Raw genomic sequence first — 25,461 nt, 5'->3', positions numbered from 1 at the left:
TCACAGAGATTGGGAGTTTAGAGCCAGGGATTACCGGTTTTGGAGCAGTATCTCATTTCTAAAGAGGACAAGGGGTAACAATGACTGCTCTGAGATGGGAGTAAGTTTTGATCCCTACGCTTTATCCTTCCATCACTTAGTATTTGATATTCATCTGCTGTTTGGCTTGTCAGCATTATTGTGTGCTTCCACTGAACAACCAAAATGGTCACTTTTTTGTGATGTATTTGATGCTAGCTAAACAGGAGCTACATTTAATTATATTGTGGTTTAGTAAATTTCAGGGAGAGTTTGGTTCTTTTACGGCGAGTGTTTTTGGACGTTAAGTTACCATAAAAGTTCTCATAGTTAAATTGTATGCACTTAAAGCCCTGAAAACTTTGTTTTTAATCATCTTTTTATGAATGACAGGATCCAACATAACACACCATTTGCTGTAAAATGCTGTATGGTGGGGATTTTTTAGTTTTTAATTAGATTTTTGCTTATTTAGTAATAAGCAGAATAAGGCTTGGGATTTGAAGTCAAGTCTTCGGGGGGTTTTAAAGTTTTAAACTTCTATTTTAAAAATTCAAACATGTTATTCCTATAATCTAGGAACCAGGCTTTCAACTGACTTTACCCATCCGCGTCATTATAAGAGGCTCAGAGCAACCAAATCAGATTCTGATTAAAAGCGAGAAGCCCTCTGCGGGCAGGAGAGGGGGTTAATAGACGGGTCAAACAAACACAGGACTTTCACTCAGGGGAGTGGCTTTTGTTACATTACAGTCATTTAGCAGACGCTTTTATCCAAAGCGACTTACAGTCAGTAGTATATTACATATCATTCACCCATTCACACACTGATGACAGGCTACCATGCAAGGTGCCACCATCAGACTCTAACTAACATTCATACAACATCCAGTCCACACCGATGGCAAGCCTTCGGGAGCAACTTGGGGTTAAGTGTCTTGCCCAAGGACACATCGACTGCCGAAGCCGGGTATCGAACCACCGACCCTCTGATTGGAGAACTACCTTGCTCTCCACTACGCCACAGCCGTTTTGTGAAACTAATCCCGTTGTGTCTCGTGACGCTATGCTCCTGAGTCACATGATGTTACGTCTGTAGCTTGTGTTACATACAATCATATTATTTAAGCCAAACCATGATGTGTTTTGTTTTTTTTAACTCTAACCCATTACTTATGTTGCCTAGACCTAACTGCAACCATTTAAAAAAACATAGCAAAAGGGCTTCCACCGGCAAACTTCTGCCCATGCGGCAAAAGTAGGGATGAGTTTACATTTTTGGAATTTTTTATTTAGGTGGTTGACCCCTTTTAAGAGTTGGGTTGAGTTGTATTACCCTTTTTTCATTGGTAAGCAAATAAATAAGTTTGATATATATATTATTTTTCAGGAAAAGCTGCATGTGACAAGCTGAGCTATGGCTAGTTAGCGATACAGCTAACGAAGGCAATGATTCTACAGTCTGTGAGTCACAAATTGTAGTTAACAGGTTAACTACCAAATTTTTAACAAACCATATATTTGGAAGGATATGGCATGTGCAGTGCAGTGTGTTGAAGGTTTTGTGGGAATGGCAGCCAGCAACAATAGAAATAACGTTACTATGTAAAAAAGCATTTAGGGAACATGAATACATTAAATGGCTACTGCCACAGAGAACAATTTTAAAGAACTGCATTTTACTATCGGGAGAATAGGATTTCCATTTGAACACACCAAGGAACCAGCGCTGGCTGTGTGTGTGTGTGTGTGTGTGTGTGTGTGTGTGTGTGTGTGTGTGTGTGTGTGTGTGTGTGTGTGTGTGTGTGTGTGTGTGTGTGTTTGTTTGTGTGTTTCCATGTGTCCTAGTTTAGCAGAGTGTGAAAATATAATGAGGGTGGGACAGCATAGCACTGTCTGGGGCAAGTCATACTGAGGCGACTTCACAAAAAAATAACAGCAAATAAATAAAGTGATACCTCAGTACAACATGAATAAGCAGGCTGATTTGGTTATGGTGCGTGGGCACGTAAGGTGGAGTTTGGAATGAGAAAGAAAGGAGAGAGAAAAATAGAAAGACGGGGTGGGACATGGAAAGAAAAAAAGCACAAAGAGGCAATAGCATAAAGTAAAGAATAGTGAGACAGTAGAAAAAGGATAAACTAAATGGAGTGAGACGAATAAAGGGATAAAGACGGGGAGAAGACTAGTATAGTGTGACGTATTGGAAATACTGGCATTTTTATGTGACAGCATAAACTTCACTACAAATGACACCAACTTGTCTGTGGGTGAACCTTTGTCCCTGAAGAATTTAAGCAAACTTTTTGAATATATAAATATTCCCTCCTGCAACAACATCATGTACTTTCACTACACAAGGTTAAGATGGATGCTGACAAGGGAAGGACAACTAAGAAGAAGAAAAAAGTTTCCATGTTAAAATTTGATTTGTGATTATACAGAGCGTGATGTGTGTGGTCATGTGCTGTAAGAGGCTATGACTTTTAAGGTCATAAGAAGACACATTTCTTTCATATTTACAAATTAGTAAATCATACTTAAATGAAATAAAAAATCCAATAAGGGGTTATAAAATAATTTTGAGTGCCAAAGTTTGTGTAGGATTAGAGTCGACATTATGCACATTTATGCCTGCAAGGTCACAGACACTTCATGTTTTGGAGCTTGTCATCCGTATTGAGCGGTTGAGAGTCACATGCAAAAAAGGCTGGTTGAAATGTAGCCAGAGCGAATTTTCAAATGCAGTTTGTAATCATCCACCGCTGACTGACAGATAGGTCATGTGGTCAAAACACATCAGCACATTAGCCTCAGTAAGCCTTCGTTTTTTTTCTTCAAATTTTTCCCAATCATAATGGGTGTCCTTGAGGTGCAAAGGCCTGCATGTGTGTCTGTGTGTGTGTGTGTGTGTGTGTGTGTCCACGGGAGTCTTATGAAGCATATGTCCCACTCCCGGACAGGGACCTCGAGCAGCTGACACACACATAGAGGCAAACACACACACACATACACACACACACACACATGCAAAGCTTTCTCATGCAGGCAAAGGTTGACCCTTTGATGGGATTATTAACATTTTATGAAACTTTTTCTCAGGTCATATTTCTTTTCTTTATTTATTCATTATGATGATTTTCAAACAGATGAGTGGAATATTTCCTTTAGTCTTTTGACAACATGCTGTTGACCCTTGGTTGCTTGTTGTGTTGGTAATCTGACAATGTAAACTTCTGCTGAAGTCAAAATAGGACATTTTTCCTGACAGTGTTATCGTGAACTTGAATAATAAAAAACACGAGACGAAATCTCAGCTCAATAGGAGGCGCTATACTACAATACAGGGTTCGCCCTTTGAAATCTGGCAAAAAAACACTAGTATGCAATTTGGCTACCATTAAACTTGGCATGGTCAAGATTACCTGGCGTCATTACTTTGGCAACCACCAAACACAACAGGAGTCCATACCTGCTGTGTCCTGCTGCACAGTGCTTCAGTGTGTGTGTGTGTGTGTGTGTGTGGGTGTGGGTGTGTGTGTGTGTGTGTGTGAGTGGATTATTGTTGTTGGTCCCTGTCTCTGCATGCATTGTTAAGTATGCAAAAGTGTAAATGTGCATAAACTGTATGCATACTTTTGTATAAGTAATCACGAGTGACACCAAGTACACTGCAAAATTCCATACGTGTGTGTGTGTGTGTGTGTGTGTGTGTGTTGTGTAAAATTGGACAGGAACAAAGCCAGATGTACAGAGATTTGACAAGGCCCATCTGTGATCCTTCTTTCCCCCCCCAAAAAATGCCTATCCTGCTTTATTTCCACACACACACACACACACACACACACACACACACACACACACACACACACACACACACACACACACACACACACACACACACACACACACACACACACACACACACACACACAAAGCCAATAATCAAAACACAGTGGAGCGTGTAGGACAGGAAGAAAGAGAAAGGAGGAAAGACAGCGAGAAGCAAAGCGAGATGGGTTTCCAATGAAAAGGAGAGATACCAAGATGTGATTATGGTATCAGTGCAGCTTGATATTGTGTTGGTTGAATATTGACTCAGATTTGTATTTAATTAGAGACACAGGCACACCAACACATACCCAAAAGCTATCTTTGACTTCAGCCTGGTTTGGGTTTATCTGTCTGCAAGTGTGTCTATGTGTGTGTGGGTGTAAGACAGACACATGTAGGACCAACTAAATGTTGCACCAACATTGTCTGCAACATCAAGTTGTTGCACCAATAAAAACACGTACATTAACTTCAATACGAACGTCTTGAACTTTCAGTTTCATATTCAGCAGGTGGTGCATTGCCGTGTTCCAGGTTTGCCATTCATTGCCAAAGCAGAAGGTGTCAAAATGCTGTAGAATGTTATTCTTGATGAACTGTTTTAACAAATTTTCCTTTAATATAAGAGAACCGTGTACAAACTAATCTTCCCTGCACTCTCTGCTCCCCATCCATCTGTTTGCTCCTCATTGCCAGTCCCACTATTTGTCTTGCTTAGGTTGTTTTGCACACTTGAACAAATAGCTATTCCTTGTAAATTCTTAGAGCGACTGAGCAAAGCTATTCCGAGCACGCAGTCGAAAGCAAAATATTTCTACAACTGCTTTCCTACTTCTGTGAACTGTCTGCGAGCAAAAAAAAAAAAACAAAATGTCCAAAATTGTCGAGTGTTTGAGCATCAAAACATCAGTTTGCTTTTGCTTCATTCAAGGCTTTCATCACCAGAAGTAAATTGCCCCCCCCCCCCATATCCACAAACACCTGGTAAAAAAGAAAAACACAGAGCAGACACAGCACAGCGAAGAGAAATCCATCATGGGAGAATTTCCTGAAAAGAATTAACTCCATTGATCACACAGATGGCACACTATCTGAGAGAGACGGGAAAGAGATAGGGGCAGTGAGAGAGATACAGATGGATACTGGAAGATATATAGACAAGGATGGTGTGAAATGTGGAAGAAGGAAAAGAAAGAGTGTTGAGGAGGAGAGGTAATATGGTGAAAGAGGATGAGAGAGGGATGAGGTTTCTATTTCTGAGCAGAACATTCATCACAAGCAGGAGTTTATTTTGGTGGTCTCTCCATCTCTCTTTCTCCATGCCTGTCTCTCTATCTCCTATCTTGCACAATCTCTCCTTACTGGTGTACATTTTTTAATTTACTTTAAATTAAATTTACTCTACTAGTCTGAGGGAGCTGTATCACATGGTGCCCAATAAAGGTCGAATTATGAGGAGTTTTGGCAATTAAAACCCATTGCGACATAGTCATATTTAGGGGAAAGTGATGCAATGGCTGGTACAGGAATACCCTCCACCGCTGCAGGACAGAGGGTGGTGGTGGTGGTGGTAAAGAGGAAATGGAAAGAATGCCAAACAAAACTCAATTAGGATCCATTGTCACGGTGGACAAACATATCGCCGGGTTTAAGAGAAATACATTTAGATTAAAGTCCACTAAGGGAGGAGGTTATGTTGTTTCCGTGTGGTGGTGGCACATGATTCAATTTAATTACATGCCGTTACCACATAATGCGCTTGTTAAGAAGTTGAGGTCATTTCATGTATCTCTGTGAGATCAAGTTGGGATGATGGGAAGTGGAGCGGGACTTCTGATGAGCTTAGTGAAAGGAACATATGGGCGGCTGTGGCGTAGTGGAGAGCAAAGTAGTTCTCCAATCAGAGGGTCGGTGGTTCGATACCCGGCTTCGGCAGTCGATGTGTTCTTGGGCAAGACACTTAACCCCAAGTTGCTTGCCCATCGGTGTGGACTGGATGTTGCATGAATGTTAGTTAGAGTCTGATGGTGGCACCTTGCATGGTAGCCTGTCATCAGTGTGTGAATGGGTGAATGATATGTAATATACTACTGATTGTAAGTCGCTTTGGATAAAAGCGTCTGCTAAATGACTGTAATGTAATGTAACATTTGGCACTGGATGTGACAAAGACTGGAGGTAAACGGGTCGGAGGAGGGTGGCGTCAGTTTGTACTAAAATGACAACTGACTAAGAGGAGAAGAGTTTTTGGTTTGACTGCAACGGTAAGAGTGAAAGCCCATAGTCAGCAGAAACTGGAGAGAGAGAGAGACAAAGATATTGGAATGAGAGAATAGATGAGTGTAAAAAAAAAAAAGAAGAGTCTTCCTGACTGAGCTTTCATCAAGCTTCATTAATATAATGTCTTCTGTGGCTCTGGTTGGAACTTTGTCCAGTCTGAGAGAATAACCCCTGATGATTCCAAAGTGATATCATCTGGGCAAAATACAACTCTTATACAAATGGAAGTGAAGCATTTGAAAGACACAGCCCTTTGGAAGACCAAATGATCTAAAGCTATTAGCTGTATTGGAGCTTTAGTCAGCTAAAATAAGTACTTTACCTGATTTTATTAGTGTTTCCAAACCGACCTACACACTGTTAATGCTTTGAACTCAACCACGGAATGTGGTGTGTTTCAAGACATCTTGGGTAATTTGACGATTGAGCCAATCTCCTAAAAGCTTGCTGTGTTTGCACAAAAAGTTACAGATAAATAGATGGATGCCAAATAGTGGTACAAAGTCTGGAGAAAGGATGCACAACACCTAACACTATTATAAAACTCAGTTTAATTTCCCAACAAGAACATGTATATTTTCCACCTAAAACACCGATTAGAGCATTTGTTATGTGTTCGCTGTCGTTCCTTTGTGATGCAGTTTGACTGTGCTTGGTGTGTGATGTCAGGCTTTTAAAGAAGACCCCCGCTGACATATTAAAAAATATATATTTTTTATACCGATTCCCCAACAGTTTAGAAAGAGAAGATTTGTCCAATTTCTTAGTCGTTTCATGTTGCCCTAAAACCTCACATATCAAAGTGCTGACCTCTTTAATCGCTGACTAAAGCTGCTAATTGGAATTCAGCCTGACATGACAAACCTTTGTAGCAGTTTTTTTTTGTGATTGTAACCTCTGAGTTTGTCCTTATCCATGGAGTGTTTACAAAGATCTGTGCACCCCTGCTAGAATAATCCCCAACACTCCCACACACACACATGCTCACACCACTTGTTGATTGATGTCCCTGTCATTGGGTCAGTGGAGTCACATTTCCCCAGATATGGTCTGACCACCACCTCTTTCCCCGCTGCCACTAACCCACCACCACCACCCCCACTTGCTTGCACCCAATATCCCCCCTCTCTCTTTTTATCTGTCTGCCTGTTTTTCTCAATTTCAGCCTCTATACCTCCCTATATTAGCTTCCCTCCCCTCTGTTTGCCTTTTTTCTGTTTCCCATTACACCTTTCCATGGAAGTAATTTAATGGGAACACAGGGAGCTAATAATTTCCCATAAATCATCAGCCTCCATCAGTTATCACGCTCTCACACCTTTTTGAATATTCGAGACAGTCAATGGGAGAAAGATTAACATCACATTTGTTTCCACTATTAACAAATGCAGCCCAATCATTTTGAATGTCATCATCCGATTGAATGGGGTTATCACTACTATTCTAATGCTTCAGATGGGCCAAACTTCACCTGCAAGTTGTGAACGCACCACAAAAAAACTTTAAGTATAGGCAACAAAACTACTTGGTTAGGTTTAGGAAATAAAGTACTATGTAAAGTTACGTAACAAAAAAAAAAAAAAAAAAACAGCCGCCGAATACTACACGCTGTGCCTTTAAGGTGTTTTGTGGCTGTTATCGTTTTTGAGTTTTTTATTCATTCATTATTTGTTTCCAACCAAGAACAATAAACTCAGTGGTTATTTAGATGCAGATTCATTATGAATATGTGTTTAGTTCATTTATTACAAAGACAGAATGTCTTATGAAAACCTGCGTATCTTCAATATCCTTATCACTTTTCTTCACTCTGTCCATCCATTGAATTTCCAGTCTCTCCTTAAGAAGTGGGAGGAAGGAGCTGAGATGGACTGACTGAAGGAGCAGGAGGGATTAGATGGTGGGATGGAGGACTCGGGGAATTGTGGATGTGAATTTTGGGACCGTGACTCATGTCAGCATGAGTGTGTGTGTGTGTGTGTGTGTGTGTGTGGCGAGGGGGGGGTTTATTGCACTCGGTCTCTCAGAGAGTGTGTGCGTGCGTGTCTGTGTGTTTGTGGCAGCAGATGCAGGGAAGTGTGAAGAGCAATTTCACATGGTCATCATACCACTGACAGAGACAGAGATGGAGGTAAAGAAAGGAAAGAAAGGAAAGACCTCTCAGAATGGAAGTCGAGCAGCACAGACCGAAAATGGTGGAGCAGCGTGCAGGAAATGCTAAACACACACTGGCTCACCCACACACACAATCAAGGTATCAAGAGAACTGGATTTGTTATTTTTTTTATGAAGTTGCACCAAATGGTTAAAATGGTGAGAACACAGCGAATACAGAATTTCTTTTTTGTTCTGTAAATTGTCTTTGTTGAATGGGATTCAAAAAAACAAAATTTCCACAAAGCCTGGCTCAGTTCCTTTGGTCTGTGCGCCAAACCTACAATTGTATTGCTGTATTATTATGTAATAGTCTGAGCTTCTTTTCAACTTTTATTTCAGGTAAAATTACTACTTCAAACACCCCAAAATCTGTGGTTCCCAATTGAAGAGTTGTGTTCCAAAGGTGAACTGCTGGTACACTGATTGAATCTTGAGTGTGTAAAAAGTACTTTCATTTTAAAGTACTGTTTCCCACTGCACAGGGACAAGCAGGAGTGTGCTGGGAGCTGTGGCAGTACCGTGGTAGGAAATTCACAGCATTCAAGGACATGTTGTGTTTGAGCATTTCTATCATAAAATATTTAAAGGACTACAGCTTTGGGTTTCTAAGAAAGTGAATTATAATAAACCACGTTATCTGGTAATAAAAGCTGGATGAAGCTGGATAGTGTTTGCCCTATAGGTATATTTGCCAAGACAAATCAACTCTTCATTTTGGTGAATTTTTGGTCATTTGTTCTGTGTAAAATGCTGAAGTTGAGCCAACATTATTACCTGCAGTGCCTCACCCAAAAGATGGCACCCAATAAGAGTGATAAACAAAGTAGAAGTTCTTTCAAATAACACAGAGACTTGAAGAAAAGCCTCTGTGTGTGGCGGACCAGGATCTTCTGGCTATGAATATGAGGAAAGGATAAATCCATTGGGCCTTGGTGCCATTCAATTCTTTCCTCCAGTGGTCCACAGCCAGGCAGCCAATTCATAAAAGCTGCTTTTGAAGGGGCTGAGGGACTCAGAGCCTCAACTGACTTAACTGACCCATATGAACCAAGTAGTAATAAGAGGAGAGGAGAGGAAATGGTGGAAAATAGGGATCAGGTGAGTTTCTTTAAGGACAAAAGGTAGTCAAAGAGGGATGGGGAAAAGGGAAGGACTCACATGACAGGAGGAGTGGTAAGGCATGTGTTGTCAAGACTAATACAAGCCATTATATAGCTGCTCACCACACACACACACACACACACACACACACACACACACACACACACACACACAGACACACACACACACACACACCCACACACACACACAGGTCATTGATGGAAGATGTCACAGAGAGGGAGAGGAAGGAAAGGAGAGATGAATGACTCAAACAAGAGAAGTAGGGGAGTAGAAGAAACAAAGAACAGCAGTTAACAGTTTCATCCTCCACAACTCTTAAACACAAACTGAGAGAATGATGAAGAAGAGGTAAAACGAAAAAGAAAAGAAAACAAAGGACAAGAAGAGAGCAAATAAATAAATAATGCAGCTTTGCTTTCAAGGGTCACAGTTGTATGTTTTTCTCTTCAGTATAAAACACTTCTACTCTTTCAATACAGCAAGGAATATTCATTATGGGGTGCTACAGTCACAGTGACAGCAGTAATTCTATAAGGATAGTCATTAGAAGTAAAGACTCTCCAGGCACATTGAGCAGACTGGACACACACACACACACACACACACACACACACACACACACACATTCACGTTTGTATATCTATACATACATGTGTGTAAATGTTCAGAAATGACCGTGTGCACTTCTGTTGGCTGGATGTACACATCTAGGACCAACTGTAAAGGTAGCTTTTGACCACCGGTGGCGCTGTGGAGCAATGTTTTGGCGAGCAATCGGCCAACATCATTGCATCGTAATCCATTCCGACTGTTGGTGTACGTTTAAAGTAGCATCAGTCAGTCAAACGGGAGGAGAAGAAGACTTCAAGCAATTGTGAGTGAGAACAAGTTTCAGAGTGTTTGCGTGTTCTTGAAAACACAAGCGTTCAATGCATATTCATTCCGCATTTATTTATTTGGCCTTGAGTACACAAACAATGCAGTTTGGTGCAAAACTTAATGAAGCTACACGGGTTACCTTTAAAGTAAATACATCAATAATGTTACATCCTGTTAGAGTGCGTAGCGTTCGGCATCGACCATCTAATTGCAGCCCATTGATTTCCACTCAGACACAATGCCACCCCTCCTTAAGGCTGTTATTATAAGGGTTGTTTTCAAAGGTTGAAGGAGACTTAATTATTGTGTTGACATATTTTATCATAAAAGATGTTCCAGCAGCAATTTGCAATTATTTGGTTTTAACCAATTTGTTAAACCCTATGACTAAGAACTAGGTATTTGATTTTATGCCAATTTTATATATATATATATATATATATATATATATATATATATATATAGGTCATATATATATATATATAAACAAATAACATACATATATATATATACATATATATATATATATATACATACATATAATATATATATATATATACATACATATATACATATATATATATATATATATATACATATATATATACATACATACATATATATATATATATATATATACATATATATATATATATATACATACATATAATATATATATATACATACATATATATATATATATATATATACATACATACATATATAATATATATATATATATACATATATAATATATATATATATATATACATATATATATATATATATATATATATATATATATATATATATATATATATATATATATATATATATATATATATATATATATATATATATATATATATATATATATATATATACATATCTTGATCTCGGTCTGTAAACTCAGACTAAATTACTTGTAGACTCAAAGCAAAATGTCAAAAGCTAAAATTAAGAACCAAAGTACCTTGACATTCTCGTAGTTTAAAAGTTTTTCAAATAGTGTTTCAGCTCAGTCGTAGTCTGCAAACCACTGATACCATGAATGTGGCTGTGGCTGTGCTTTTTTTCAATGTGGACTTCTTTGCATTCAGGCAGGACAAGTCTCCATAATGAAAACATTTAGAATTCATGAACTGCATACGTACAGCCGCTCATGCAGGTCTTTTAGATATGATTCCCAGGTGTTTAATACCACAGATTAGACTATAGCCTAATGATGAGACCAGAAAATTCAGCTCAATAGAATACACTCACGTCTTCTTTCCATTGTACGGCATGCCCTTGTAATCCTCGTCTAATCTGTTTACAACTCTAATCTGGTGAAGCCAATCTGATTTATGTTCAACGGTTAATGAATCAGATTGATGTAGTAATAAGAGGAGGATTATCACACAGTTTACAGGAAGCTCTCGCTCTGTTTCTCTACATTCTGTCTGTACCTGCGTCACCTTTTTTTTTTTTTTTTTTTTTTTTAATCCTCAGTTTTGGCTGGCATCTTTGGGCTCTGTTTATCTGCGAGTCTTTATCGGTCTTCCGCTCTTCACTCGTCCCCCCTCCGTCTCACTTCGCTCTGCTGTCATCAGTCCCTCACTCCCTCTTTATCAGTCATTCTCTGTCTTATTGCTATCGATCGCTACGGAGGCCACATGAGGACAAACTTAATTAAGTCTGACAAGTGAAGGTATTTTTATCGCCGCAACCGAAACACACCCACTCCCAAACACAAACACACCCGTCCGCACGGACACGCACCCACTCAAACACGTTTTAAACCTCAAACTGTTTCTTATTGACAGATTCTTGACTTTTGGGTGAAAATCATTTGTGCTAATTGTGCCCTTGTACAACTTTGACATTTTGTAAGCGCGTGTGCAAACGGGAGGGTGTCAGTGAATGTCAGGTCATATCACACACACACACACTCACTCAAAAACACACACACACACATCTTTGAAGACCTTCCATTCGTGTCATTCTCTCTCCTCGGCCGAGTTACACTGAACCTTTGAACAGCATTAACCTTAACCTGGAAATAAACATTTAAAGAGATGATGACCAATAAATATCCACATGGTTTTCACCTTGACACCTTTCTATCCTTGACAGGTCATGCACACAAATGCACTCACACACTGTTGCATGTGCACACTTCAGTCTCCATCATCGCCTCCCCTTAGGTCATCTATCAAACACACAGCTGCGTCCATGTGCGAGTTCTTTATGCAGAGGTGTGAACTAACATATCAGATTAGCCCCGACTCGTGTTGATCATCAGTCTCTTTTTCCGCTTTGGAGTCCATCACATTTTAAAATCAAGAGTTTTTATGTTTCATTGTTACATTTTCTCAAACATTATTTGTTTCTTCTTGTCAGTGTGTGTGTGTGTGTGTGTGTGTGTGTGTGTGTGTGTGTGTGTGTGTGTGTGTGTGTGTGTGTGTGTGCTCGCAGTACATGTGCATGTGTAACTGACTGAGTTAAAGTGAAAATGGCAGGGCACAGTTATAATTAGCTGAGTGATTGGCAGCGTAAATGTGTGTTTTTGTGAATGCGTGTAAGTGTGAGGGTGACAAGAGTGTCAGCTTTGGAAGTTTTGTATTTAAATGAAATGTGGGAAAGGTCACTTTCCCACATTTCATTAAATACAAAAATGTACAAGGAGAAATTAAAAATTGAAGATATCAGGAGCACAATATAAGGACATTATCAGAGAGAATTGTTATGATTCACTTCAGTTTAAGTAATATGATCGCTTGTTGTTGAACTAAAGACCTTCTCATGCTTACATGAATGACAAATGTTCATGTATCCAACCATTCTGGAGATATAGTGAAGGGGCATAGATAACTGTCTTTCTTTCAATATCAGATAAAACAGGAATACTTTTTTTAAATGAAGAAGCCGTCAACCATTTGAGAGTTACATACAAATAATTTAATAAGTACAATCAAATTGGGCATAATGTGTTCTTAACGCCACCATTTGACTTTCAATGAATCTCTCAAGCTTCTGTTTTCTAGACCATCCTCTCTCTCGCCATATCTCTTCCCCTCCGTCTCGTCTTCCTCACTCCAGACCCCTCTGATCTCAGTATTTCTCGTAATAATCCTATTAAGCAGAAACACCATAAAATGAACATCAGATTTAAATTCTGAGGTCGAACATTTAAATATGAGACGGAACATTTGCAGTGGAAGGAGAGCAATTAGAGTGGTGCAGTAACTTCAGTTAAGGTCGTAAGTTATTACAAGGTCGACTGTGAGAGACTGAGCGTGGGAGTAAGTGACCCTGGCTGTGATTGGCCCGTTTTAACCTCTTTAATGTACAACAAAAACTGTATACTTTGATGATGACAGCGATTTAGCTTGTTGTGCATATATTAAAAACCTTAAAGATTAGGAGTCGGCATTCATAGGGGTCAGGATGTTATGGTTGAAGTGTATTTGGTAGTTTACCGAAAAGGCAACTTATGCATTTTTCAACCTGGACCCTAATGAGGACAACAATTTTTTTTTTACTTATTGAGCAGCTAAACGGGCTGCAATGTCACATAACTGTGACAAAAGTATTGTATACCACATATGAAAGTGGCCCAGGTCAGGATTGAATAGATAAGATTCCATATGATTTGTGGGCCATTTTTTTTTCCACAGTGTGAAAATTGTCACACCGGCACTCCTTTTCCCCACTCACAAACACGTATCCACCACTGTCTTCCGGCAACAAGTCACATGACAAAATGACAAACACACCTGATCAATTTAAAGTTTAAGAAAATAGCGTTCTCTCTCAATACTGGACCAATTTCAAAATAATTGTTGTCCCCATTTGTCATTCCGAAAAATGGGAAAATAGATTGAAAAATACCCAAGTATCACGTTAACGTAAAGTCTAAATCTTTGAGCAGTTGTATCATAAATTTTGTATGTTTATGATTTATATATAATTGATTATCTATCTCAAACAAGTTTAGAAAACTAAGCCAGTTGTTTTTCATATACTGATATTAACTGAAACCAGAGAATGTCAGCACAGTAGGAAAACGCATCCATCAACACAAAACTTTTCAGAACAGTTTAAGACAGACAGTAATGTGATTTAAATGTGGATATAGTTTTGAGGTTATAGCTGATTTGATGCCTCACTAAGAACCAAGGACTTATTCATCCACACTGCAATTAGATTTGTTCATACAAAAATGCCAATTATGCCAATACACCAACTGTTAAATTTCACTAATGAGGAACTACTTTGCTCTGTAACAACCACTTGACTCTGATCCCAAGAACAGATGCTTATTCCCATGGTGTTGTGATTTGTTAAGTGTTTATGATGTGGCTTTCTTTTTAACTTATTGTGTTGTGTCCAGTGATTTCACCAATCCCAGCTTGGAAAAGTAATTTCTCTCACGGCATGAGAGGTTTTGAGTCAATGAATACAACAACAACAAAAAAAAAACCAGCTTGTGAGCGTGTAATTGGTTAACATATTAGGTGAAACGCACAAATACGACACACGCACATATATTATACGCGTTTTGGATCCTATTGCAGCACCATTGCGACGTTAATCAGCCATCAAGGTTGGGAGCTAACACCCACCAGATGCTGGTGAGATGTGGTCGTAAATAAGTCTGCCCATTCAACTAGGGACTATGGCAGGCAGCCAAACATCATTTGAAGGTGGTGTGTGTGTGGAGATGTATCAGTGTAAGTGGCTGTTTAAAGACTGGGCTCTGTAGGCATAGAAGTGAGATCCCTGTTTGCGAAGTGACAGTTGTAAAATGGAAAAATATGACGGCAATAAGAGAGGAATAAAAGATAGATAGTAGCATTAGGTAAAAAGTGCTGGATGGTGTTCATCAATAAGGTTTTTTCAGAAAAATATGTTTCCTGCTTGATGCTTTGCAAGACCGGAGCATCGCTGCATACAAAAATAATAAAACAAAGGGGAAAACAAAAGATGCGCTGACGCTGATGAGAGCAGTGGACTGCATAAAGAGTAGCAGTACACACCCATAGCGGGACTCACAGTTCAACCTGGCCTCTTTCTAAAAGGTTAAAGACAAGCAGCCTCCGACCACGACAGGAGGAAAGGAGGAGCAGGGAGGCGCAAAAAGCAGATTCCTTTTTTTTTTTACCTCATTTCTCCCTCTGTCTTACAGCCTTAACACCTGTTCTCCACATTTCCACCTCGGACTTCCTCAAATCATTTTAACTGAAGTTCTCCAAGTTGGATTTCTCAAAACAGTTTACAGTGCACGGCACACACTGAATGATTAATTAAATGTGGCAAAAAAAAATGGGGTTGTCATTATCATTACTAATTAAAACAACAGTGTTTCGTACCAACTCAGGACACTCTGTCATTGTCCCTGTCCCTCAGGCTACGGCACGCTGACACATACTGATCAAATCAGCGAGCAGTGCCAACCCCTGAAAGCATGATTTGATTTTTTTTTTCTCCTCAACTTCTCTTCAGTAAGAAGAAATTGTCTCACATGGGACTTTTGCGAACACATATTTTGCGTATATCATAATAATTTCAAAGGCAGAAAATACTCTCTCATCTTATCTTAATTTTTGAGGTCGTCCAGTTCGACAAAAATTAATTAACAGCCTCTCACTCGACTAATTCATCCATCATCATCACACGTCAATCATTTTGACCGATCGACTTATTCACGCACGCGCTCACTCACACACAGACACACACACACACACACACACACACACACACAGATAAAGAAGTCATACCTATGCATAATTTCAGGACATCATGGAGTGGAATACAAATGGTGACCTCTGTTGCCTGTCACCGGCTGATACATAAGAAATAGATGCAGCCTTTGCTGTCCGTCGCTAAAAGAGAGAGCCTGGAGCCAATTTCACTACTTTCCATGTTTTTTGGAGCCGGTCGGCTGCAGCTTGTTGCTGCCATGCACACTGGTGGCATTTTGGATTCAGATTTGTTTGTCTAAAAAAAAAAAAATGCATTAACCAAGTCAGTACTTTTTCTTCTGGCTTATTTTAATCACTGCATGTTTTTGCACTTTTGCTGTTTATTAATTTCTACTTGTTATTTATTGCTGTGGGTTTTTTTTCTCTCATCCACAATTTCCATTTTTGCAAAGCAAGCTATAAGTTAGATTACCTCCTAACACAATGGCTTTTTTCTTATTACTGAGACAACTGAACATAAACCTTTGAGTATGATCTAAGCTATATGTTACACTCAGATCTTCTAAATTACGACCCAGGCGATTAACCTGTTAATTGAGGCTCATTAAATTAGCATCACTGTGAATTGTGGCTTGATGCTACTGCAAGGGGAGTCTTTGACCTCTCCTCCTTTTCTTCTCTCCAGTGTCCACAGCGCAGGAACAGCAGGCTCCCCATTGTATGGCTCATCTTTCAGTAATTGAGTTCACTAACATATTGTTGTTGGTGCACTTTGGTTTCTGAACTGCTGACTGTGCAGCTTCACGCCTAAGGGGAGGGACTCTTTAGACCATTTCTGAGATTGATGGCGGAGTTAGAAACAATGGGAGGAGATGTAACAAAGATGAAAAGATGAGATGTATAAATATAAACTCCGTTAGATCAGATGTACATGAGTTAAAAGATTTTAATTGGTAAACGAATTCAATATATGTTTTGTAAAGTGCTTAAAGAAACTTTTTGGTAAACGTAGCTGCTCCTTCAGCTGATCTCATCAACTTCTCCTTCAATTTGTGACTTCCGTATGCTGACATCCACTTGTGCTTAAGTGTAGGCAGAGAGAGAGAGAGAGAGCGCTACGTAAGACGGTGTAGTTTGTAAACCTTGTTATTTCTTGTATACACAACCATTCCTGAGTCTCGGGCAGGTAATGTGGTCATACCTTCTTCCAACCCCTCCTCCTCCTCCTCCTCCTCTGTGTGTTGGCCCAGCATCACGGTCATTAAACTTCATTATAGGGACAGTTGGTGCTTACACAGAGGTGTGTGTGTGTGTGTGTGTGTGTGTGTGTGTCTGTGCTGGGGGGGGTGGATGGGGGTCAGTGTGAAGGATGGGGTGCCACTTGTGCTTTACTGTAGTCAGCACACAAACACACTCATTTACATCAATGGCTCATGCAGTCCCGCACACTGAGAAAAACAAGCTCACAAACAAACACAGGGCTGCTCCGTTGTTACAGCGGCGAGCCAGGGTGTGTTTACTGAGCCACGACAAAATCTTTTGACCCTCAACACTGTTCACATCATTAAGGAGTTTTGTCCAAACAATGTGATTAATGAGAACGTTCCGATAAAGCGCTACACCACTTTGTGGCGTAACCTTACAGAAGTTATAGTGCCAAAAACAGTGTTCAGTGTGATTATGGGTAATTGATGTCAAAATGTCAGAAAGCATCTGAAGGGGAAAAAGGTCCAAACGGTTTGAAGCTCAAGGTCTTAAGTGTGATAAACAGAGGTGTTACGAGCAAATTATAATAATGATATGTAACCACTGACAAATAAGAGACTTGTAACATCGGCACTAATTATTTGTGATTTAGATGTTCAACTGATGACATTTTGTAATTTTTAAGAAGACTCTAAATCAGTTATGGGACAATGGAGGTTTCCTTAACAAGACAACATTTAAAATGAAGTAAAGTTTCAGAGTAGGTTTATACAACATGATGGACTAAAAGGCCGTTAACGTGCCGTGTTTTTAGTATTAGTATTTTTTTTTGGTATTTTTTGTCAATGATGACGTGCAGAAGGAAAACTCAAAAGCAAGAGTGACTGTTAGAAACTGCAGGCTGATTGCACAAGAGGCACCAAGAGATGTTCACTACACTTATGGTAGAACCTCCCATGTTATAAATAGAGGCCTAGGTGAGGACTTCCTCCTCTTTGTCTCCAAACACCTTCACCATAATAGAAATAAATTGCTACTTACATTGAAGGTAATTCAAAAGACACATGGAACACAGACACTATCATGGTGTCTGTGTTCCAGGTAACATCCAAGCGCCTCTATTTCAGGGGGCGTGGTGTAGCACGCAAAGGTTCCAAGCCCAGAGATTAAAATAGTTTAACTTTTGAACGCGGCAGCGCACACCATGTCATGTGCCGAGTAAAAAAACTGATTTATTTTCTTTCTTCTCTCTATATATATTTCCTGTTTGGGTAAATATATGGAAGAGAAGTTCATCGAGTCAATCCGAACGTCACAACATTCTCTTGAAAGGTCAGCCTAACTGACACGAAAAAAATCCATCAGTAAAGTTACTGTGCAAGATTTATAGCACTATAGACGTTTGTTAAGTCAGTGAGGCTTACTGCTAAATTACCGCAACTTCAACATCATTGTTATCAGCGTGTGGGTTTCGGTTGCTTAGTAACGGCAGGCATGACAGGAGCGAAACCGCTCGAGCACATTAGATGAAAGGATGGAAGCAGCATAGAAGTTTTAGGTGTAACATGTGAACAACACCTACATATATAGGTGAATTTATATTCTAACAACCATTTTCAAAAGGAAAGAATGGACTTGGTGTAATGGGGATGAAAATGTGGGATTATATAGTGTGGTGTTGTTGTATAAAAGAATGCATCTCTTCCGGTACTGTTTCATAAATACTGATTTAAAAAAAAAAGACAATGAGATGTGCAAAAAAGCCACAATCCTGATGGTACTTTAATGTAAAGAAATCAAACAGTCTCACACAGAACCAGCAAAATGACGAATGCATCCAAACACCACCACACGCATCGGAAAAACTGAACGTGCAAACATGCACACATCCACAACCACTCATGCACACGCATAGCACACATTTCAATCGCACTTTGCTCTTTATATGAGATCTCACCTTTGCCGCTGTGTGACAGTGATAGAGATCTCTCTCTCTCTCTCTCTCTCTCTCTCTCTTTTGTCACTTCTGTGTCTCACCTGCAGGTGTGATGATGTCACATACAAGTAATAGCTGTTTGGATATTAAGTGTAACGTTAGTGCGTTTGTGGGTCTGGATAGTTATTGGTTAAGCGACCACTAGATTTTGTGGTTCAGTGATAATATTAAAGTTACTGTTGAACTTACTGGTTGAATAGATTGACATACAAAAAAAAAAAACACGTTTATTACTGGATGTATGAATTAAGGACAAGCAGCACTAGAGAAATAGATTGATGTACATTGGAGAGTTAGGTGTGGTTTTGTTCCGTTATATATGTTCAATTTATATGCATGTGTATGTGTGTGTGCGTGTGTGTTGGGGGGTGACATTCAGCAGACAGTGGCAGTGGGATGAATGTATAAGTGATGGCTGATTAACATAATGCTCAGGAAACCAGCCGTCTCCACCTTTATTGCCTCACTCTGCATTCATTTCACTCCGACAGATGCCAGTTCGTAGCAAAATATAAACAAACATTAATAACCCAAAGGCTTCCCCCCACCCCCACCCCACCCCCCACCATCTTACTTCAATACTTTCATGCTCTATTGTTCTTTCGTATAAAATGTATACCTGAAGTTGGGAGTATGTCTGTAAACTTCTAAACTTCCTGACTGACCGTTGGGTGATGGGAAAATGCTAAAAACTTAAACACCACTCTAACAAAGTTTGACCATCAAGGTGGCCTTGAGCAATGCAAATAACCCCAACTGTAACTGAGTATTGTACTGTATTATTGAAAAATGATGTGAATTGGGGCAATGGTTAATGTTAACATGGCAGGTTTTAGTGCTTGCACAATCAGACGATTCATCCATTCATCCTGCAGCAACCATATTGTTGATCTAAGTTTGGGTTTCCCGATCACGTGGTAACGGCACAGGTAGGTTATCGCTCCGATTGTTCACTTCAGACTAGATGCTTTGAGTTGGTGATCTGTTCTAACTGCTTTGAAGCTCTGCACACCATTGCAGGACAGTTGACAATACAGCATTTCTTCAACATGCTGATCCGGACCAGAGAAGAACCGCACGGACACAACACAAATACCAAATCACAATTATTACTCTCTGCCAGTTTTATTCCATGTTGATTACATAATAAATACTTAATTGAACTCTAAATCAGCCAGAAATAAAGAAGCAGTGCTATAATTTCCAATAAGCCTATTCAACTAGACTAGAGAGGAAAGGGACACTGTATGTAGCAATGGAAAAAAAAAATGTGGTTGCTGCAAAGGGAAGAAGAGAGACAAGCAGAGTGGTAGATATGTCATATGTAATTTTGTTATCCATATTCCTCCCTCGAGCAGAGCTTCTATCCGTTTAATATATCTGTACAACAAGATTAACCTTTTGCAGCATCCAGACAGACAACTGTCAACACACACTGCCTTTAGATCTCTCCCTCCTGTCTCCTGCTTTACTCTGAGAGATATTTCTAAATGACAACAGAGAATATGATATTAAAGGGTAGTATGACGTATTATTTGTCTCATAAATATTGATTTGGGAAATTTGGGAGGGGATTCACGATAGGAGTTTATTTGGTGATCTTAGCATTTTCCTTTTTCAAGTTTATCTGGATAAAAGTTATGGTTAAGACTTTCTACAAACTGTGATCTTAAAAGCTACATCAGAGTTCACTTGGAAGAACACTGTTTTTGGTTTTTTTTAAGCAAACCATGGTTGACTTGTTTAATGTGCACCCACTGTGGATTTTTTTTCCACTTTGTGGATGCCCAGGGTTGGTGTACAAGCACCACTTCCTCTCCCCTGTTTTTTAACATGAGGGAGGAGGAGGGAGCAATGTTACACTCTACAATTTTGTTATCGCTCGAACTAATTAAAGTGGGGCCAAAAGAGACTTTGAAATTGCGATGTAAACCTTCTGTAATCACTGATAATCGAATGCAAAGAAACGGCTCAGTGTTTGTTACATTGAGTTCATTAAACAATGGCTCTACACTAGAAACTACACACCTCTAGATCATATCAGCCTAAAGGAAACAAGAGGAGCTCTTCCTCAGTCTTTATCTGACTAAGGTCCAATTTTTTTCTAAAGTGGTCACCACTACAGAAGTCCCTTATTATGTTTTAAATCCTGCAGCATCCGTATACCTGCAATGGCCACATAATGCATGTACCTGTCCCTTCCTCGACCTCTGTCTCTTTCTCCCTTTCCTTCTCCATCTCTCCTCGTCTCTAATCTCAAACTGTCTCCCCCACCTATTCTTTTCAACTTTACTTCCTCCCACTCACTGCCACACCATCTACCTCTTTGTTTCTCTATCTCAGCTCCTGTCACACCTTCTTCCTTCGCTCTCCTCCTCCCCCCCGTTTCTCTCTCCTGGTAATCCTACCCTATCTCGCAACAACAAGCTGGTAATCCTACCTTTTTCTGTCACGCATCCTCACACGCATACAAAAGGACACTCGCTCGCACGCGCACACGCACACACACGCACACACACACACACACACACACACACACACACACACACACACACACACACACGAAGGATAGAAACACAGTCTTGCATGCAGGTGCAAACAAAGACAAACTCGCGATCAGATAGTGTCACAACAACACACAGCAATCACACTTACACACAGTCACACACTAAGGACAGGTAGATGTAGAGTATGCATACACGAATGTAAAGATCTGAGCACACAGATATATTCACACACACACACACACACACACACACACAGTAGCCTCAATACAGTTTGTTTTGTCACGTCATCAAATATTACTAGGAAGCACACAAATTCGTATTGGCTAAGAACCCTGAGGACTCAGATACAGGAAACCAGCTACCATTAATTAAAGTAATTGTAGATAAGCAGGCAGCAAATAAAAGACTACGTGTGTGTGTGTGTGTGTGTGTGTGTGTGTGTGTGTGTGTGTGTGTGTGTGTGTGTGTGTGTGTGTGTGTGTGTGTGTGTGTGTGTGTGTGTGTGTGTGTGTGTGTGTGTGTGAGAGAGTATGAAGTGATAGTACTTGGCTCAAGACAGTCCGTATATATTTCCCCCTGTTTAAAACTATTAGGCCATCGACCTATTCAGGTTTCTTTATGTTCAAACCAATTAGCTTGTACACTTGTACACTGAAGTCAGACTTCATTTGGACATCACTGACTTATTTTTCACTGACTTAAGCCCAGGGGGAAACCTCCGGATCTGCTGAGTGAAGCCGATGCAGACGTGTCTTAAAACTTGTATTCCCTCTACTGACCAGCAAGGGGTGACTCCTCAGTCAGATTGTATGGAAGTCTATGAGAAAATCACCCTACTTCTCAATTGACTTATTACCTCAGTAAACATTGTAAACATGACTTCATAATCTCAATCGCTAGTTTCAAGTCTTCTTCAATACAGCATGATGTTTATTTAGCAAATGATGTCCCATGTAGAGTCAAATAGATAGTAAAGAAGAGAACGCCCTAAGTCGGACATTGTGAGAGTAGAAACACAAAAAATGATCCTTTGGCTTACATAGAAATGCTTTTCTTTTTATTCAACTAAACACTTTTTGTGAGGAAGGTGACAGAAAGACACAAAGGCACCGCGTACCAATTCTGCTCCTTTGGTTCTTACCTTTCACAATAAAAGCTCGACATATAGGCTACATGGCGTAACTCTTTACCAGAGGCCAATTCACTTAGAGCATTTTGCTAATAGGAAACTAAATTTAAAAAAATTACAGTAGCTTGGCTATACATCAATTTACCTTAGTCAGAATGCCAGATGTTGCTCTGGGTCAACCCTTATTTTAAAAAGTGTTGCAACTGTCATCAAAAAGGCCTTAAGTTTGAATAAATCCTGTTTTTTAGTCTTTAGAGGAAGGTGACACGTTGCTTTTAGAAATCTATGAATATCTCTTATCATTTATATCAATTATGCACACTATTTTACATCCACTAACTTCAAACTAAACAGACACACTGCAAAACCACACTTGAAATCTGCAACAGATCAGTGACAGTAATAGAGTTCTCCACAAGACAGACTCAAACACACAGACAGATATACTGTATTCTCCCCCTACACACACAGATAATGTTTAATTATTAAGAGTAAGGATCTGAGAGCCAAGAGAGAGAAAAAGGAAGGTTAGCCATTGTTTCTGCTAAATGATTCAAAAGCAATTTATTTCCCTTTTGTAGAGAGAGGGATACAGAGACTGGGGCAGTTCTCCCTGCCCTCCTTCCTGTCCTTCATGTGAACTGAAAACTAACTGATTTAAGAAAGGAACTAAACCATGTGTACTGTAAGTGTGTGTGTGAGTGACTGGTGAACTCACTCTCACCATTAAAGTAGACGTTATGCGGGAAGGACTAATACAAGTTGAATAAATGTATTGAAGGATGGTCTTCAGAGGCAACAGCTGTGGAGATATCTGTGTACTACGATGGTATTAAGACAAATACAATGTATTACTATTTCATATTAGTAGTAGAAGCCCCATGAAAGCTTCAAAATGTTCTGTCATTTAACAACAAAAGGGAAGTAACAAAAAAGTATCACTTCCCTTCCTCTCCACCTCTGGATCAGTGGTTGTTCTGGCCTCCTGGAGAGTTGATATTGGCCGACCTCTAACTTTTAACCTCGACACACCACATACACAAGGCGCACACACACACACACACAAAAGCAAAGCAATAAAACCTGAAATGAACCATGTTTTTGTCTTTCTATGTGCTTGTGTGCATGTGTGTGTGTGTGTGTAAAAGACCTCTTAGCCTTGCCAGTGACCTCACAGGCTAGGGCTGGCAGGACACACACACTAAATCTATGGACAGTCAGCAACAGAGGTCACACAGACGTTCAATTATTAGCTCCTGCAGTGTATTATATACTCTCCTCTCTCCCTCTGAACATATGGTGAGGGTGAGGGAAAAAGTTTAGATGCAGAGCAACTGGAAAGTCACTGACAATCAAAAAAAAAAAGTTTCATTCCACAACTTCGGAGAGAAGGTAATTGGAAGAGTTATGCTTTAACCTCCGAAACCTGAGCACCGCAGCAGATAGAAGGAGACTTTAATAGACTTTTGTGGCTCAAATTCTCCCCCGCTGTGATTCTTATCCAGAATTACTGCTTATTAGCTTCAGAAATGCAAGTTTTGTGTATTAAGTTCATGTATTAACCAGGCAGATGGGATATTTTTTTTATTTTTTACAGAAAGAAACAGCCAGTCTAGCAAGTTTGCTGCTAAAGTGTTGGCCGACAAGTATCTACCAGTCCACAGGATCTGCTGTGACTTGCTCATCAATCAAAGAACAGGAGTTGCAATGTCAGTGTGCTGGGTGACAGCATTGTGAAAGTGAAAATGGATAGTTGCCACAGCAATAGACGGACACAGTCTCACTGGTGTTTCTAAAGTAGTCAAAGAAATGCAATTTATTGGTTTCACAAACAGGGTCACAAATTGTCTTTTTTTTTTTCATGTCGCAGAGAATAACTTGGGCTTAAAATAAATAGAGGCAGTTAGGTTAAGGCAACAAAACCACAATATGTGCATACGCGGTGTCCAACACCAGTCTCATGGTTGAAAGTCTTGTGTTTGTTGGACCCATAGCGGTCCCATCCTGCCAACCGGAAGTGATGTTTTCCAGATATTTATTTCTACATCACAAGCTCTGACCATTGCATTGTCACATGTGTGAGTTGGATTTTTGTATCTATTACAAAACAAGGACCCTAATGTTTTTCCGTTGGCAAAAAAACGGTCAATTTGTTTCCATTTATCAAAAATAAATAGATTGCATTTCGTGACTTTTATAATAATACTCGGTTGGGTGGACCCATAAACTAGTCATTGTTTCAGTTGTCTGTTAATAGTGACTTATACAAACCAGTTCTTAAGCAGAAAAAGGAAAAGAAGGTAGAGGCTTAATGATAAAATCACCTGATGCATGCTCTGTCTCGACACCTTTGTGTTTGTGTCACTTAGTGGACAGAAATAAAAAAGACAGCTTGAAATACAGAGAACAATGCAGGCAATTATTAATATGACTGTTCACACATCCAGGTGGATGAATGTATGTCTGTGAGGTATATACTGTAATTCTATAGATGTGTTTCGAATTGATTTATTCAATATTAGAAACAGCAGTAGTACTGGCAAAAATGGAAACTGTTATAATTTATCAATTGTGCATCAGATATAACATTCCTTCACCAACAGACTACGCCTTAATGTGCAGAGGCCCAGTAATGTGCAGGCTTAC

General features: G+C 39.6%; 1 protein-coding gene across 1 annotated transcript in view; it reads right to left on the bottom strand.

The window, feature by feature from the left end:
• Nucleotides 1–25,461, bottom strand: part of si:dkey-215k6.1 (transmembrane protein 132C) — a 234,560-nt gene that overhangs the window by 156,600 nt on the left and 52,499 nt on the right. The gene's annotated exons all lie outside the window — the stretch shown is intronic.

The sequence above is a fragment of the Anoplopoma fimbria genome, chromosome 13, assembly GCF_027596085.1.
Source record: "Anoplopoma fimbria isolate UVic2021 breed Golden Eagle Sablefish chromosome 13, Afim_UVic_2022, whole genome shotgun sequence".
Classification (NCBI taxonomy): Eukaryota; Metazoa; Chordata; class Actinopteri; order Perciformes; family Anoplopomatidae; genus Anoplopoma; species Anoplopoma fimbria.
The sequence above is the reverse complement of the archived record's forward strand: the minus strand, read 5'-3'. Positions and strand labels throughout refer to the sequence as shown.